The 18,352-nt window shown below is 40.0% G+C and overlaps 1 long non-coding RNA gene across 1 annotated transcript in view; it reads left to right on the top strand.

The window, feature by feature from the left end:
- Positions 1-10: 10 nt before the first annotated feature.
- Positions 11-18,352, top strand: part of LOC140497196 (uncharacterized) — a 111,512-nt gene continuing 93,170 nt past the window's right edge. Inside the window, exon 1 of the long non-coding RNA XR_011964568.1 lies at positions 11-1,183. This is a non-coding gene — a long non-coding RNA (uncharacterized lncRNA). The remainder of the gene's footprint in view (positions 1,184-18,352) is intronic.

Consider the following 18,352-nt stretch of genomic DNA (forward strand, 5'->3'; position numbering starts at 1 on the left):
CGCCGACCTCAGTGCGCATGTGCGACCCGGGGTATTCGCTCCCTGAGTCCGTCCTGCCGCCCGCCCCGCTCGTCACGCCTGAAGGGGGGTGCGGGGGGGGGGGGGGGAACTTTCTCTGAGTCTCAGGGGGTCCTTCACTGGGGATCCTGCAGTTGCTAAGGAATACTTGGTAGCTATTTCAGTACAACGGATTTCCTTTGCCATTCTGCGTGTCGTTCCTTCCGAGGAGGGGACCGCGACACAAATGAGGGGAGCCCTGCCCCTGCCCCAGGGGAAGGGGCGTTCAGATGGGGAGGGGGGTTGGCCCCTGACAACGCAGTGAGAGGCCACCCTCCTGCTGTATGCCCTTGGGCCAGTCACCTTCCTTCACTGAGATTCATTTTCCTTCAGGAGCAACGAACGAAGTCTCTACGAGTTTAATACTTCCCATGGCACAGACCTCTCTCCACTTTACGGCCCATGATCTCACCTCTTAGTGGGGCTCGGAAGGTCACGGAATCCATGGCAGAGGCCAGCTAGGAGGTCCACCCAGAGCCTCCTGAAGTACTTGTCCTCCAACATCCTGCAGTGAGCCTGGCGCTGCCTGAGCCACCATAGAGCGAGAGGAGCCCAACGAGGGAAGGGTCGTAGGAGTCCTCGTCTTCCCTGACCACAAAAGAGAGATCCTAGGGCATGGTCCAAGAGGGCTAAGTGCCATTTCCCCCAGTGGGTGTTAAAGGTGGGATTTAAACCCAGGTCTTCCAGACTCTTAAGCCTCCATGCTGTCTCTAAGAAAAAGTATATGGATGAAAAATGCTCATTGTGGAGACCGTGACACAATTGGAAGATCAGTCCATGAAATAGATCCATCCATCCACCCACTCACCCTCCACTCACCCTTCCATCCACCCATCCACTCACCCTTCCATCCACCCATCCACCCATCCATCCATCCATCCTTCCATCCATCCATCCATCTCTAGAAAAGGCACTGTTGAGGAGGACAAATTGGACTAACAATTAAAGAAGAGGGGAGATTGCATTGAACTTGAGAAAATGCAGGGCTTGTTTTTAAAGCAGTGCTAAGTTGTTCCCTGTTCCCCAAACTCACCTTTAAATTAAAACATATATGCTGATAGTTGCAAATCTGGCAACAGCACATTCTCTGAAGAATTGAAGTGGCAGGTCAATGGACAGATCTATGGTGAGTATTAAGTAGGATGGTAGAACATTTTTCAAATGATAACTTATGTAGGAGACATAAGGGGGATATGTATCATAAGGGGTATCATTCAAGACACATGATCAGAAGAGGAGGTAAGTCTAGTCATGTACTTTCTTTGAACATACTTAGTTCCAGTATTAACCTCCTATATATGTCAGTTGTCATTTGGCAGCAAGTACAATCTATTTGCCTAAATCCAGTTTTTACTCTTTACCTAGATGTACAAAAGAGCTTTATAGCTATTGAGCAAAGGGCTTTGGGCAATACTAATTACTTTTGTACATTGGATGTGAAATATAAAGCTTTATAATACTCCATTAATATGCTCCAACTTCTGTTACTCTTGCAACATTAGCTTGGCTTCAGATGAGTTAGTTTAAATTCTTTGATGAATGTCTCTTCTCTTGGCCACACTTCCATTTCATCATCTTCTAATTAAACTCAATTGACTCAAGGATATGCAATTTAATTCTATTGACAGCATACTTTCTGGGGGAAATATGAGGCTGCCTGTCACACTTTACTGTGCTAGATGCCCTGCTCTCTTTGAGTCACAAAATACTTCCACTTCCTCTGTAGAACATGATATAGTTTCTAATTCATAATGCAGATAAAACAGACCATCTGCAACCAAGTTGTTCTTTCTTGAATTATATAATGCATTTGATTATATTGTAGATAATAATAATTAACATTTACATAGTGCTTACTACATGTAAGGCACTATGCTTTACAATTATTATCTCCTTTGATCCTCAAGACAACTCTGGGAGGTAGGTGCTATTATTATCCTTATTTTACAGATGAGGAAACTGAGACAAAAAGATGTTTAATGACTTGCCCAGGGTCACGTAGATATAGTAAGTGTCTGAGGCTGGATTTGAACTCAGGTCTTCCTGACTCTAGGCCTGATGCTGTATCTTCTGCACCACCTAGGGAGCTATCTTTTTTTGGCTAGTAGCACTGAGTTTGGCAGTTATTGGCATGTTGGATGATTGGTTGTCCATCTATCCTAAAGTGCTTAAGACGTGAGATTCATTAATAACAGCATTAACTAGCAGCAATTTCATCTGGTTCTTTAGGTAGTCTATTCCCATCCCTATCCTCTTACCATTTTTTTCTAGATAATTTTGGAATAGGTAGAGGTCAGGGAAACAAATAATGTATGCAGTTCACATTGAAAACAGCTTTCATACCATCTATGCAGTGAAAAGACTACCGAACTAGTCTTGATTTTTTGGCTTATATGATCATTGTATTCCTTGGACACTAAGAAGTCACTTCTGGATCCATCAAAGATCACAGATTTAGATCTACAAAGGAATTTTAGAGGTCATCTAGTCCAACCTGTCATATTACACATAAGGTAACTGAGGTCTGGGAAAGTTATATGATCTGGCCCAGGGAGGTTAAGTGACCCCTGGTCACACAGGTGGTAAGTGACCGGTGGGATCTGAACTCAAGGAGGTCTTAGATCTTGAACTGCCTTTCAGACATTTATACTAGATGTAACGTAGATATCTTCAGCTCAACATGTCCAAAATGAAACTTATTATCTTTTCTCCTAAATCCTCCTCCTCTCTTACCTTCCTAATTATTGTAGAGGGTTATATCATCCTTCCAGTTGCTCAGGCTTGAGACCTAGAAGTCATTTTTCAATTCCTCATTACCTCTTACTCCCCTTATCCCAATGGGGCCAATGTCTGTCAACTTCACCTTTGCAGCATCTCTCAAATACCCCGGCCCCCTTCTCTTCTCTCACACTGCTACCACTCTAGTGCAGGGCCTCATCACCTCACACCTGGGTTATTGTAACAGCCTGCTCATGGGTCTGCCTGTATTAAGTCTCTTCCTACTCCAAACTATTCTCCACTCAGGCACCAAAGTGATTTTCTTCAATCACAGATCCAACCATATCACCTTCCTACTTATTAAACTCCAGTGACTCTCTATTGCCTACAGAATCAAATACAAAATCTTCTCTTTGGTGTTCAAAGCCCTCATATCAGAGCTTCCTTCTACCTTTACAATCTTTTTACATTCAACCCCCTGCCATGTACTCTTCAGTCAGAAGATACTGGCCTCCTTGCTGTTCCATGAGCAAGACATTCCATCTCTTAGCGCTGGGCATCTAGTTGTCCGCCATGCCTGGAGTGCTCTCCCTACTCAACTCTGCCTACTATCTTTCCTGGCTTCCTTTAAGTCTAATCTAAAATCCCATCTTCTGGAGGATGCCTTTCCCAACTTCTCTTAATCCTAGTACCTCTCTTCTCTTAATTATTTCCTGTTTATCCCGTATATAGCTTGTTTGTACATCTTTTTGCTTGTTGCCATCTCCATTTGATTGTGAGCTTCTTGAGGGTAGGGACTGTCTTAACTCTTTTTGTATCTTCTGCTCTTAGCTGAGTGCCTGGCACATAGTTAGTGCTTAATTGATATTTATTGACATTCCATTTATTGACAAAGGCTAATGGTTCATGGAAAAGTCTGTGCAAAATACCCATGAGTAGTCAAGTACTAAACTGTAGCTTGCTGCTTATAGTATTCAGTGAGTGCTCTGAAATGACTGCAGTTTATCCTACTCAAAGCAGAAACTATATTAATTTTCTGTCAGTGCCCATGGTTTCCCTAGGAAATTCCAAATGTGCTGTGACTTACTCTTGATATGGGTCATCCTAGACCCAGACCTAAAGACCTAGACCTCTCAGATGCCATAACGGTGTCCTAAAACACTCTATTAAGCATAACCAAACACTCTATCTCCTTAATCTTTATAACAATTTAAATTCATACTTTAGGAAGTTGTAGAGGAATGGGTTCAGTAATAGTCATAGGCTGAAGTAGCTCCTATCTTTTTGCCCTTCACCAATTCTTGACACTCATCCATTAGAAGGGGCTAGTTGAATTATCCTGGTGGGCTGTCTCACTCTCCAGTGACTGATCTCATTAGTCCCTGAGCTTGAGTTTTTCCAGTTCCTTAAGTAGGAAATTGAATGGCATCTTGGAACACAACCTTCAAGGGAGAGATTTATTTAAGATCTTCCCTCATACAGTCTTCAAAACAGAACATGGTAGACTCATTTTGGTTTCTTTCTACAACTCTCTTTAATGACTTCCTTTTCTTTTTCTTCTTAATTCATTTTTATCAGCTGCACATAACTTTGAGGTAGAGTCTGGGAGGCTACTCCAGCTTCTTAGACAGCTGTGGTCACCAGAATTCATTAAGCCTCCCTCCTGAGACTTTCCAACCTGGTTCAGGTCCTCTAAGTTTGCTGGCCTTTTGATCAGCGCTTTTTTTGGATCCCTTTCCTAACCTCTGACTTCAGCTGGAAAACTTTTTACCCTCTTCTTGGGCTGTGATTAGGAACTGGATGGGAAAAGGTACTCAGTGCATTGTCCTCTCAAAGTAATTAGTAGCCTGAGGCATTCATGCTCTCTAGCAGATGGGTTTTCCATATTTAAAGTAAGTTACTCATAAAATGCAGATACTCTGAGGCCCTCTAGCAGTTGTTCTCACTTTTCAGTGTCTGACGCCTGTCATTCTTTTGTTTTTTTTTCCACCTGTCGCTCATAGCATTTCAGCAGCATAAGCCTGCCAGAGTTCAAATTTCTCTAGCATCTCCTTAGAATAATGGTACTTATTATAAGGGTTTCATCTGTCTCAGACTCTGACCAAAGATCTATGCTCTGACTTCTGGTGACACAGCCATATTTGAAGCTGTATTTTTTTTTTTTGCCATATATGAAATAGTTCCTACTTCCTTGGAAGGAAGTGAATCTCTTCAGCAACAGCAACAATAGCTAGTATTCATATGACCATTTAAGGTTTACAAAGGATTTTACATACATTGTCTTACTTGATTTTCACACCAAACCTGTGAGGTAGATCCTATTATTACCCTCATTTTATAGATGAGGAAACTGTGGCAAATAGAGATTAGGTGGTACATAGTAGGCCTTTAATAAATGCTTATTCTCTGAGTTTGAAAATGTTTACCTGACTTGTTCAGATTTACACAAAAAGTAAGTTTATGAGGCAAGATTTGAGAAATTCATTGTTTGAGGTGTGAGGCATCTTCATGATCACTTTTCACATGCCTTTCCTCCTAAGATATTGAGCTAGGAAATTTGGAAGGCTTTATTACCTCAGAAAACTTACATGAGGGTAGCATTTTCATTGTCTTAGTAGTCTATACTGCCCAGACACTCCAAAACAGCCTGTAGATTTTTTTCAGTAGTACATTCATCACAGTTTAGTGCCTTTTATGAGTCTATGTAACTAATATACGAATTAGCTCCTGGGTTCCTGGAAGAATGCTCCCCTGCTTCCAAGTCTTTCATGGTTTTTTACTCCCTGGCACTTAGATGGGGAATTCTCTCTCTCTCTCTCTCTCTCTCTCTCTCTCTCTCTCTCTCTCACACACACACACACACACATTTTATTTACATTTTCTTCCCAGTGGCAGAATTTATTAGTTGTGCATTGTCTGAAATATTCTAACTACATGACTTCTTTGATTTATGATTGCTAACTGCTTTGATAAATGGGTTCATTTGTTATTCTCTATCTGTAATAGTATGATTGTATAATCAGTATTTAATGGGAAGGGACCAAGCATTCAGAAGTAGCTTGGGGTATTCCTATGTTAAAATCGTATCTTGTTGTGGTTCCCCTGATCACTCCATTCTCCCTTCTAGTTAATGTAGTAAGTTTATAAATAGCTAGTATAAAGTAACAGTAGTAGGAAGTAAGATTGCGGTGGGTAACCTAGAAGCCACACAAACTCTCCTATAAATGAAGGTAGCAGTTTGCTTGCAAACTGTCTCATAAATTAGGAGAGCATAGAAACCACTGGAAACTGTCTCATAAATGTGCTAAAATCACAAGTCAGGGGAAGCCAGCTAGGCCTTACTGTAAGGGCCCTCAGTCCTGCTAACTGCTTGTGATGTATAAGCCTCAGATGAGCTCCAAACATCCTCAGTGAGATCAACAGAACACTAGTAAATTTTATGCTAATGAAATAAGCCTAATGTGTTACTTGTGCTTTGAGATGATATGGATATGTTAATGAACTAACCCTAAGGTATCTCATATAAGAGTTAGTTCCCTCTAAAACCCTGTAAAAATGAGACCCTGCCTTCCAGCACTCCTCCATGTACTGTAGGTCCATGCTACCCTAGTGCTCCCAACTCTGATCCATCGTTATGTGACTCTCTGTGACTCTTCCCTTCCCCATTCTCTCCCTCATGCTGACTGCCTTTCTCTACCACTCCCATTCCTGACCCCATTTTGTCTACCTCTGTATTCCCTCCCAAATTTGTCTCTGTTCTTTCTGAGCTGTTTACTTCTGTACTCTCTGTGCCTTGTTCAGTCATTTTCTGCTCTTTGTGATCGTGTTTGAAGTTTTCTTGGCAAAGATAGTGGAATGGTTTGCCATTTCCTTTTCCTGCTTATTTTACAGCTGAGGAAACTGAGGCAAATAGGGTTAAGTGACTTACCTAGGGTTACACAGCTAGTAAGTATCTGAGGCTGGATTTGAACTCAGGAAGATGTCTTCCTGACTCTAGGTCTGGCATTATATCTGCTGCTCCATGTACCTACCCTAAATTTTACCTAACAATATTTAAGGGTAAGGAATGTAATTCTAGATATAATTCCAGACTGGTCCCCTCTCTTTAAGAAAGGCATTGCAGCTAACTTCCTGCTGGTGGAGTACAGTAATGCAAGGGTAGAGCCAGCCTCAGGACAATAGGACCATGACCATTCTCCCTAATAAGGACATAGCATAGGGCATAGCAGGTCTTCAGTATATTCTTTCAGAATTAACTTAAGTCAAATGTGGGATGATCTTAAACAAGCTCTATTTGATTTGGTTGTGAAAAGGGAGAAATTTTGGTTTATGTGACGTTTACCTTTAATAATAACAGGACCCAGGTATTTTAAAATTCCTGTTAATTCTTATTCAAATTTTGGGAAAATGCAAAGTGTCAAAATGTTTCAGTGTAGTTTAGAAGCTGCACTAGACTGCTCACAGTTCTGGGATACATTCTCCATAATGTGACAAGCCAGAGAACACCTTACATTTACACACCACTTTCCATGAAAGAACCTGGTGATGCTAGTAATATAAATATGGTGATCTCCATTTTACAAAGAAGTAAATGGGGTGAAAAAGATGTGGAAAGGACCCCAGAGGCCATCTAGTCCAACTCTGTCTTCTTATAGATGTAGGAATAGAGGCCCAAGGAGGTTAACTTATGCAAGATCATACATCAAACAAGTGTTGTTGCATCTAAAACCCAGGTCTAATAACTGCAAATTAGAACATGCTCCATGACAGTACGTCACTTCACATTAGGGAATCAACTTGACTGGGTTTTTGTCATCCTCTTCTTACTTAAGAGAAAGCCTTTTGAAATTCATCCAAAGGAAAATAGGAACAGGAGCTCTCCTACATAGAGGCAAGTGGAATCCAAATTCAGATATAATTAATTCACTGGTAAACCCCCTTTTTAAAGGTTAACTTCTTCATAATAGCTTTTATCACTATGGTAAGTCATAATGTTGTGAAGTAGTAAGGAAGAAATTTAATTACTGAGAAGAGTTTATTTTCATTTTGAAAGTGCATTCATTGATAAAACAACACAGTGAGTAAGCTTGGGCCAGGAAAAGGGTAGAGAAAATGTACCTACCTCTCTTCATTCAAAAAGTGGCCAAAATAGACCCAATTAAAAGAAATCACTAGAGAAACTACATCTTGCTAGAGGTACCATAGACAATGAAGGAAGATCAACTCTAAACATGTATGGGCCAAATGGCAGGGTAGCCAAATTCTTAAAGAATTGAGTTATAGGAGGAAATAGACAGTGAAACTGTATAAGTGGGGGATGTCCACTTTCCTGAGTTTGTCCTTGAAGAAAGAGAAGGGTAGCAAAAGGTGAGGTATGGAGGACTGAGGGGAGGAGTTAGTCCCAAGCAGGGAGGATGACTCAATGTAAAGAGAGGGAATAGGAGAGTACCATTAGATAGATGTATTAGAATAGTAGCATCAAACTTATATGTAATCTGACTTATTGATGCATTTTGACTTAGAAAACTACAAACTAACATGATCTACATTTTATTCATTTTATTTATTTTGTTAAATTCTTCCCATTTTTAATATGGTTTGGCGTGTGACCTGTATTTGACATCTCTGTATTAGAACATGGGAGGATTGGTATCAATAATGCTAATAAAGTAGAATCAAACTGGGGAGCATCTTTTAAGCCAGGATCAGGACTTTTTATTTTATGTGATGGTTTTTCTGAGCAGGAGTGCAACTCTGATTAGATCTGTGCAATAGGAGAATTACTTTGCCAGTGATGTGAGGGATGAATTGAAGAGGGGGAGAAATTGGAATCAGGAACCTATTGGGGTCTTAAACTGGAGTGTTGGCAGTGAGACTGGTTATTGCAGAGGTACATTTGGCATAAGTTGGGGACTGATTAAATATTGGGAAGGTGGTTATAGAGGGAGAAGAGTCAATCATCAAGAGAAAAAGGGAAGTTAGTTTTTTGAGGTGGAGGAGGGGAAATGATGAGTTCAGGTTTGGATACATTAGATTTGATGTGCCAGTAGGATACTCAGGTAGATTTCTATCAGTCAGTTGTAAATGTGGTAATGGAATTCACGGGGGAGATTGTCTGCACATATGTATTTTAGCTATTGTTGTTCATTTGTTTCAGTTATATCCTACTCTTTGTGACCCTGTTTGGGGTTTTCTTGGCAAAGATACTAGAGTGGTTTTCCATTTCCTTCTCTAACTCATTTCACAGATGAGGAAACTGAGACAAACAGGTCACACAACTAGTAAGTGTCTCAGGGCAGATTTGAACGAAGGTCTTTCTGACTCCAGGCCTGGCCCCCTATCCATTGAACCATTGAGGTGCCCTTATTTTAACTGTATACCAAAGTGAGTGATCATTGAAGTCATGGGAGTAAATGAAATTGTCTGGGAAGAGAGTGCAGAGAGAAAAGAGAACAGTCTTAGTGCTATTTACATTTGGGGATGGGTGGAGGAACAAAAGGGAGAAGAATTGATCAAGGAGACTGAGAGGAGTAATCAGAGAATTGGAAGAAGAACCAGGGGAGAGTAGGGTCTTGCAAGCCATGGGAGGATAGAGCAGTAAAAACATGGGAGTGGTCAAAACTGCCAAATGTAGCAGAAAGGTCAATGAGAAGAGGCCAAAGGATTTGATGCTTTAGATCTTTGATGACCTTGGAAAGAGTAGTAGGGATGAAAAAAAACTGCATGTGATAAAAAAGTGAAGGGATAAGAAAGTGGAGTCAGTGATGGTAGAGCCTTACAAATTTTTTAAAAAGGAAGTTTAACAGCGGAGGGAAGGAGAGAAATAGGATGATTACTTGAGAGAATAGAATGGAGGGAATAGAATATCCCTTAGAGGATATATGGGGCGGTTAGGGTACACTAGCCCCTCTGATGTGAGAGCTTGTCAAGCCCTTTTCAGGGTTACTCATCCACTTTTGGTATCTGCCTCTCACCCAACTCTCACCTTTTGGCTCCAAGAAGCTGCAGCACGTGCAGCAGCCACACCTTGGTAAAACCATCTCAGCAGACAAGCTAAACCAGCTTGAGTGTAACTAACAGACTAACAAGGTAACTTGTTGGTTATTTAGGAGGATGTCTACCTCAAGCACATGAAGTCTTTCCCCAGTGGAATGGGCTGGACAACAATTTATTTTAATATCTATGAAGGTGGCTGAAGCAGGTATTGTGGAGTGCTTAGAGTTTGGTCAGACATCAAAGACTCCAAAGTCATCCACTGCATCCTGAGTCATCAATGGTCCCTGAGCCATCACCACTAGTCTTAACTTTTGTTCTGCCACTGTACTTCAATAACTCTGGAAGAGAGAGTGAGACCGACAACTTTGTGTAACTGCCTCACTTAAATCCAACTCAGAACAAATCAAGACATCACCCATGATGTCCCTGGTTCTCTTTGAAAATGAAGGATGAACATTGACAAGAATGGCTAAAGAAAGGTTTTTATTAGAATAGGAGATGATTTGAGTATGTTTGAAGGCAGTGTAGAAAGAGTGAATATAGAGGGAAAGACTGAAGATGTGTGTGTATGTATGTATGTGTGTGTGTATGTATGTATGTGTGTGTGTGTGTGAAAGGGAGAGAGAGACACACACACACAGAGACACAGAGAGAGAGAGACAGAAAGAGAGAGACAGAGAAAGATAGAGAGAGAGAGAGGATGGTGCAATTCCATTGTGTAATATCCCTGAGAGGAGGCCATCGAGCCTTTGCTTGAACACTTTCAGTAACAAGGAGTTCATTAATTCTTTTTTTTTTTTTTTTTATTAATTTTTTTATTTTTTTTTAATGTTTAACAATCACTGCCATACAATTGCGATTTTATCCCTCCCCACCCACCCCCCACTACCTCCCTCCCTCCCCACGACTGCATACAATTCTGTATAGATTCTACATATACTTTCCTATTGAGTATATTTTCACTATCGTCATGCTATGTAGTCAGACTAAGATAAATGAAAGAATCCGTATAACAAATCAGAACATGATACACAAACAGATACACATACACAAACATGATCTGCTACATTATGTGAGTGACTTCCATATTTCTCTCTCTGAGTGTGGAAGGCTTTTTGCCTTGAGGTCCACCATTGGGATTTTTTTTTTTTTCAGAAGTTCTTGTGTTATTACAAAAATCTAAGTCTACCAGAAAAAACTCTCACACACTGTGGTTGTTGCTGTGCATAAAGTTCTCCTGGTTCTGCTCCTTTCACTCAGCATCAGGTCATATAAGTCCTTCCAGGCCTCTCTGAAGTCTTCTTGTTCATCATTTCTTATGGCACAATAGTACTCCATTACATTCATATACCATAATTTATTCAGCCATTCCCCAATTGATGGACATCCCCTTGACTTCCAGTTTTTGGCAACTACATAGAGTGCTGCTATAAATATTTTTGTACATGTGGGACCCTTTCCCATTTTTATGATCTCTTGGGGATATAGTCCTAGTAGCGATATTGCTGGGTCAAAGGGTATGCACATTTTTGTAGCCCTTTGGGCATAGTTCCAAATTGCTCTCCAGAATGGTTGGATGCGCTCACAGCTCCACCAACAATGAATTAGTGTTCCAACTCTCCCACATCCTCTCCAGCATTTATCATTTTCTTGTTCTGTCATGTTTGCCAATCTTATAGGTGTGATGTGGTACCTCAGAGTTGTTTTGATTTGCATCTCTCTAACCAATAGTGATTTAGAGCATTTTTTCATATGATTATAGATAGCTTTAATTTCTTCCTCTGAAAATTGCCTGTTCATATCCTTTGACCATTTATCAATTGGGGAATGACTTGTATGATTATACATTTGGGTCAGTTCTCTATATATTCTAGAAATGAGGCCTTTATCCCCGAGCTTAGCTGTAAAAATTTTTTCCCAATTTACTACATCCCTCCGGATTTTGGTTGCATTGGGTTTGGTTGTGCAAAAACTTCTCAGTTTAATGTACTCAAAGTTATCCATTTTGCATTTCATAATGCATTCTATCTCTTCTTTAGTAAAGAATTCTTCCCTTCTCCATAGATCTGATAAATACACTATTCCTTGCTTCTCCAGTTTATTCATGGTATCAATCTTTATACCTAAATCATGTACCCATTTGGACTTTATTCTTGTGTACGGTGTCAGGTATGGGTCTATGCCTAATTTCCGCCACACTGTTATCCAGTTTTCCCAGCAATTTTTGTCAAACAATGAGTTCTTATCCCAGAAGCTGGGGTCCTTGGGTTTATCAAACAGAAGGTTGCTATATTCCTTGCCTACTGCATCTTGAGTGCCAAGTCTATTCCACTTGTCTACCTCTCTGTTTCTTAGCCAATACCAAGTGGTTTTGATAATTGCTGCTTTATAGTACAGTTTAAGGTCTGGTAGCGCTAGGCCACCTTCCCAAGCATTTCTTTTCATTAGTCCCTTTGATATTCTGGACCTTTTGTTTTTCCAAATGAATTTTGATATTATTTTATCCAGCTCTAGAAAGTAATTGTCTGATAGTTTAATTGGTATGGCACTAAATAAGTATATTAATTTGGGTAGAATTGTCATTTTTATTATATTAGCACGGCCTACCCATGAGCAACTAATGTTTTTCCACTTACTTAAATCTGAGTTTATTTGTGCAAAAAGTGTCTTGTAATTGTGTTCATATAGTCCCTGGGTTTGTTTTGGCAGGTAGACTCCTAAGTATTTTATACTGTCTACCCTAACTTTAAATGGGATTTCTCTTTCTATCTCTTGCTGTTGAACTTTGTTGCTAATATATAGGAATGCAGAGGATTTGTGTGGGTTTATTTTGTACCCTGCAACTTTGCCAAAGTTGTTTATTAATTCAAGTAATTTTTTACTTGAATCTCTGGGATTCTCTAGGTAAATCATCATATCATCTGCAAAGAGTGATAACTTAGTTTCTTCTTTGGCTATTCTAATTCCTTGAATATCTTTATCTTGTCTAATTGCTACAGCTAACATTTCTAGTACCATATTGAATAATAGTGGTGATAATGGACAACCTTGTTTCACCCCTGATCTTATTGGGAATGCATCTAGCTTATCCCCATTGCATATAATGCTTGCTGAAGGTTTTAGATAGATACTGCTTATTATTTTATGGAAAGTTCCCTTTATTCCTACATTCTCCAATGTTTTTAGTAGGAATGGATGTTGTATTTTGTCAAAAGCTTTTTCTGCATCTATTGAGATAATCATGTGGTTTTTGTTAGCTTTGTTGTTGATGTGGTCGATAATGCTAATAGTTTTCCTAATATTGAACCAGCCCTGTAGTCCTGGTATGAATCCTACCTGATCATAATGTATTAATCTCGTGATTAGATGCTGTATTCGATTTGCTAAAATCTTATTTAAAATTTTTGCATCTATATTCATTAGGGAAATTGGTCTATAATTTTCTTTCTCTGTTTTGTCTCTTCCTGGTTTGGGTATCAAAACCATATTTGTATCATAGAAAGAATTTGGGAGGACTCCTTCTTCCCCAATTTTCAAGAATAGTGTATGTAGTATTGGAATTAACTGTTCTTTAAATGTTTGATAGAATTCACTTGTGAATCCATCTGGCCCTGGAGATTTTTTCCTAGGGAGTTCATTGATGGCTTGTTCAATTTCTTTTTCTGAGATGGGGTTGTTTAAGTATTCAACTTCCTCTTCTGTTAATCTGGGCAATTTGTATTTTTTAAAATATTCATCCATCTCGTTTAGATTATCGAATTTGTGGGCATAAAGTTGGGCAAAGTAGTTTCTAATTATTGTTTTAATTTCCTCCTCATTGGAGGTGAGTTCACCCCTTTCATTTTTAATGTTAGTAATTTGGTTTTCTTCTTTCTTTTTTTTGATCAGATTAACCAAAGGTTTATCAATTTTATTAGTTTTTTCATAAAACCAACTATTGGTTTTATTTATTAATTCAATAGTTTTCTTTATTTCAATTTTATTAATCTCTCCTTTGGTTTTCAGTATTTCTAATTTGGTATTTACTTGGGGATTTTCAATTTGTTCTTTTTCTAGCTTTTTCAACTGCAAGCCTAAGTCATTGATCTCCTCTTTCTCTATTTTATTTATGTAAGCATTCAGAGATATAAAACTTCCCCTAATAACTGCTTTTGCAGTGTCCCATAAGTTTTGGTACGTTGTCTCACTATTGTCATTCTCTTGAATGAAGTTGTTGATTGTTTCTATGATTTCTTCTTTAACCCAATCCTTCTTTAGAATTAGATTATTTAGTTTCCAATTGATTTTTGGTTTCTCTTTCCATGGCCTTTTATTACATGTAATTTTTAATGCATTATGATCTGAAAAGGATGCATTGATTATCTCTACCTTTCTGCACTGGATTGTGAGATTTTTATGTCCTAGTACATGGTCAATTTTTGTAAATGTTCCATGTACCGCTGAGAAAAAGGTATATTCCTTTCTATTCCCATTTAATTTTCTCCAAAGATCTATCATATCTACCTTATCCAGAGTTTTATTTACCTCCTTAACCTCTTTCTTGTTTATTTTAAGGTTGGATTTATCTAGTTCAGAGAGGGGGAGGTTGAGGTCCCCCACTAGTATAGTTTTGCTATCAATTTCTTCCTTCAACTCCCCCAACCTCTCCTCTAAGAATCTGGATGCTATACCACTTGGAGCATACATGTTTAGTAATGATATTGCTTCATTGTCTATGGTGCCTTTTAGTAGGATATAGTTTCCATCCTTATCCCTTTTGATTAGATCTATTTCTGCTTTTGCTTTGTCTGAGATTAGGATTGCTACTCCTGCCTTTCTTACATGAGCTGAAGCACAATATATTCTGCTCCATCCTTTGACCTTTATCCTATGTGTATCCCCCCGTTTCAAATGTGTTTCTTGTAAGCAGCATATTGTTGGATTATGGCTTTTAATCCATTCTGCTATCCGTCTCCGTTTTATGGGAGAGTTCATCCCATTCACATTCACAGTTATGATTACAATCTGTGTATTTCCCTCCACCCTCTTTCCCACCATTTATGCTTTTAACTCTCCCGTATCCCTTCCCCTCCTCAATAGTATTCACTTTTCTCCCCCTCCTCCTGCAGCCTTTCCCTCCTTCTTTTAGCCCCCCTCCCTTTTGGTCCCCTTTACTCTTATTGCTTCTTTCCTCCCTTTTAGCCACCCTCCCCTTTCTTCCCCCTTCCCCTCCTACTACCTATATAGCTAGTTAGGATTATCTGCTTAAGGTTATTGTTCCCTCCTTTGAACAAATCAGATGAGAGTACCTCTCAAACAATGCTCATCTCCCTCCCCTCCTTCCCTCTACTATGGTTTTGTACTTCTTCCTGTGATATAATTTGCCATTTTCTGCTTCCCCCTTTCCACACCTCCTATTACATTCCCTTCTCATACTTAAATCATATTTTTGCCATGACATCATTTACTTTATGCCCGTTCCCTCTACATATATCCCTTTTATCATAATAGCTGCACAGTTCTCAAGATTAACAGGTATCATCTTCCCTTACAGGGAGGTAAACAGATTGCCCTAATTGAGTTGCAAGTTTTTGTTTTTGTTTTTTCCCCTCTGTTTACCTTTTTATGATTCTCTGGAGACCTGCATTTGAAGATCAAATTGTCTATTGAGTTCTGGTGTTTTGGTCAGGAAGCTCTGGAAATCCCTTATTTCGTTGAATGACTTTCTCCTTGCCTGAAATGTTATGCTGAACTTTGCTGGGTAGTTGATCCTCGGTTGGAGTCCCAACTCCTTTGCCTTACGGAATATTGGGTTCCAATTCTTTCGATCTTTTAATGTAGAAGCTGCAAGGTCCTGTGTGATCCTGACTGTGTGACCTTGATATTTAAATTGTTTCTTTCTGGCTGCTTGTAGTATTTTCTCCTTCACTTGATAGCTCTGGAATTTGGCAACTATATTTCTTGGGGTTTTGAGTTTGGGATCCCTTTCCGGTGGGGAACGGTGGATTCTTTCGATGACTATTTTGCCCTCTGAGTCTAGTACTTCTGGGCAGTTTTCCTTGATGATTTCCTGGAAGATATTGTCCAGACTCTTTTCTTCATCATGGGTTTCTGGCAGGCCAATAATTCTTAGATTTTCTCTCCTGGATCTATTTTCCAGGTCAGTTGTTTTTCCAATTAAATATTTTAGATTTTCTTCCATCTTTTCATTCTTTAGATTTTGTTTGACTGACTCTTGTTGCCTCATTGAGTCATTAGTTTCTACTTGCCCAATTCTAATCATGATCGTATTGTTTTCTTCAGTTAGCTTTCGCATCTCCTTTTCCATCTGGCCAATTTTTCCCTTTAAGGAGCTATTTTCTCCATTTAATTTTTGTACTTCTTTTTCCATTCGACCAATTTTCCCAGTTAGGTTTTGGGTTTCCTTTTCCATCTGATCAATTTTCCCTATTAGGTTTTGAGTTTCCTTTTCCGTTTGATTAACTCTTCCTTTTAGGGAATTATTCTCTCCAGTTAATTTTTGAACTTCCTTTTCCATTTCTTCAATTTTCTTTTTCAGATTGATGTTCTCATCAGTGAATTCTTTTTTTATGGTTTTAAAATCATTGGCCAGTTTTTCTTTTATATCCTTCTTCAGACGTTCCAGGTAATCTAGTTGTGCTTGCGAGAAATTCATAGTCCCATCTGAGGTTTCAGATGGAAGTACAGTCTCAGCTCTGAGCTCTTTGGTTTTTGTGTTTTGGTCCTTATCCCCATAGAAAGATTCTATGGTTTTTTCACTTTTCGTCTGCTTTTTCCGATTCATGATGTTGGCTGAGTGTTGTAGCTTTTGGTTCTTTCAGTCAGAAGATACAGATCTTTTAAGTTGAGTTGATGTTTGTCTAGGCTAAAAGCAGGCTTTTTTTTTTTTTGTTGTTGTTGTTGTTTCCCAGATCAACCCTGGGTTTAGCTTGATAGGTGTGTGGGAGGTGTGGTCTGGTCTCAGGCTATCTCCTCAGCTGGCCTGAGGCAAAGGCAAGGTCCAGGGGGATGGTGATCCCATCTTCCCTATTGTCTTCCCTTTTCCCCTGGAGGGCTGGGGCACGCCTAGAGGCTAATGCGTGTTCCCGCCCCTCCTGGGGCTCGTCTCCCGGGCTGAGGCTTGCTTGGGTCTCAGTGCGAATTTTTCTCTGCCCTGGGTCGTCTGTCCCTCCAGACAGCCTCCACCACGGTAGGAAGAATCCCCCTTTGCCACCTCTCCAGCCTCTGGTGTTACGAGACCACTCGCCCCTTTCTGCTGCTCCCACTGATCCAGGATCAATCTGGGGAAGAATTTTATGGTTCCCTCACGGTCATCGGGGGGGAGGGGAGAGCACTTACTGATCACTCCGGCATCCCAGCTTCTGGATGTTCAAGTAGTGAGCCACTGAAGTCCCGTCTTTAGGCTGAAGATTTCAAAGGCTGTTGCGCTGATATCGTTGGCTCGGCCTGGCTTATCTCCTGCTCCGCTGGTCTCGCCCGCCACTCTCGGGCCCCTCGGGTCGCCTCCGCCCTGCCGCGCCGACCGCGCTGCGCTGTGCGCCGGGCTCTTACCCCCGCGGAACAGATCCCTCCCGTGGACCTTCCAGTCCAGCCTGGGCTCCGAATCTGTCAAAGTCCGTCTCCCACTGGATTCTACACCTCCAAAGTCTGGTCAGACTCTCCCCCCAGAAATATCCAAAGGAGTTTTTCCAGGAGCTTAGGTGAGTCGTTGCTTTCACTCCGGAGTTCATTAATTCTTAAGATAGCTGGTTCCATGGTTGGGCTGCTCTGTTAAAAAGTTTTCCATTGTATTGATCTGAAGTCAGCCCCCTTATCAGTCACTCTGGAATCATAAAGAACAAATCTCTTCCTTCTAGTATGAGATAGCCATTCAGATATTTGAAAACAGCTAATCTCTGTAGATTTCTCTTCTCAAGGCTAGACATTCCCATTCCTTCAATTCCTATGATTAAGGATTCTAGATTCCTAACTATCCTGGTTGTATGCCAGTTTGCCTTTGCCATTGGTCACAGGGCTAGTGTATGTCAGAAGGCATTGGTAAAAATCTAAGACAACTCCAAAAGAGTCATGATAGAAAATGCTATCCACATCCAGAGAAAGAAATTTGCAGTGGAAATATACTATTTGTTCTCCTTTTCTTTTGTTGTTTTGTTTCTTCCTTCTTGTGGTTCCTTCCATTAATTCTAATTCTTCTTTACATCATGGCTAATGTGAAAATATGCTTAATATGAAAGTGTAAGTAAGGCGTATATCAGATTTTATGCCATCTTGGGGAGGGGAGAGGAGAGGGAGAGGAGAAAATTTAAAACTCAAAATCTTATGGAAGTGAATGTTGAAAACTATAAACAAATAAATTAGTTATATTAAACAAAATAAAACAAAAGAAGTGAATCAGTAGAACATTTTGGCATCATTAGCAAAATCTCCCAGGTGATCTCACCTGATTTTTTCATGCCCATTTCTGGGTCCAGTTCATCTTACAACCACAATACCTGTCTAAGATGTACACACACATATACCTACACACATAATCTGGGTAGTATGGTTAGTAGGAGTCCAAAGCATACATGTATATAGTTAC

Source organism: Notamacropus eugenii, chromosome 1, assembly GCF_028372415.1.
Source record: "Notamacropus eugenii isolate mMacEug1 chromosome 1, mMacEug1.pri_v2, whole genome shotgun sequence".
Taxonomy (NCBI): Eukaryota; Metazoa; Chordata; class Mammalia; order Diprotodontia; family Macropodidae; genus Notamacropus; species Notamacropus eugenii.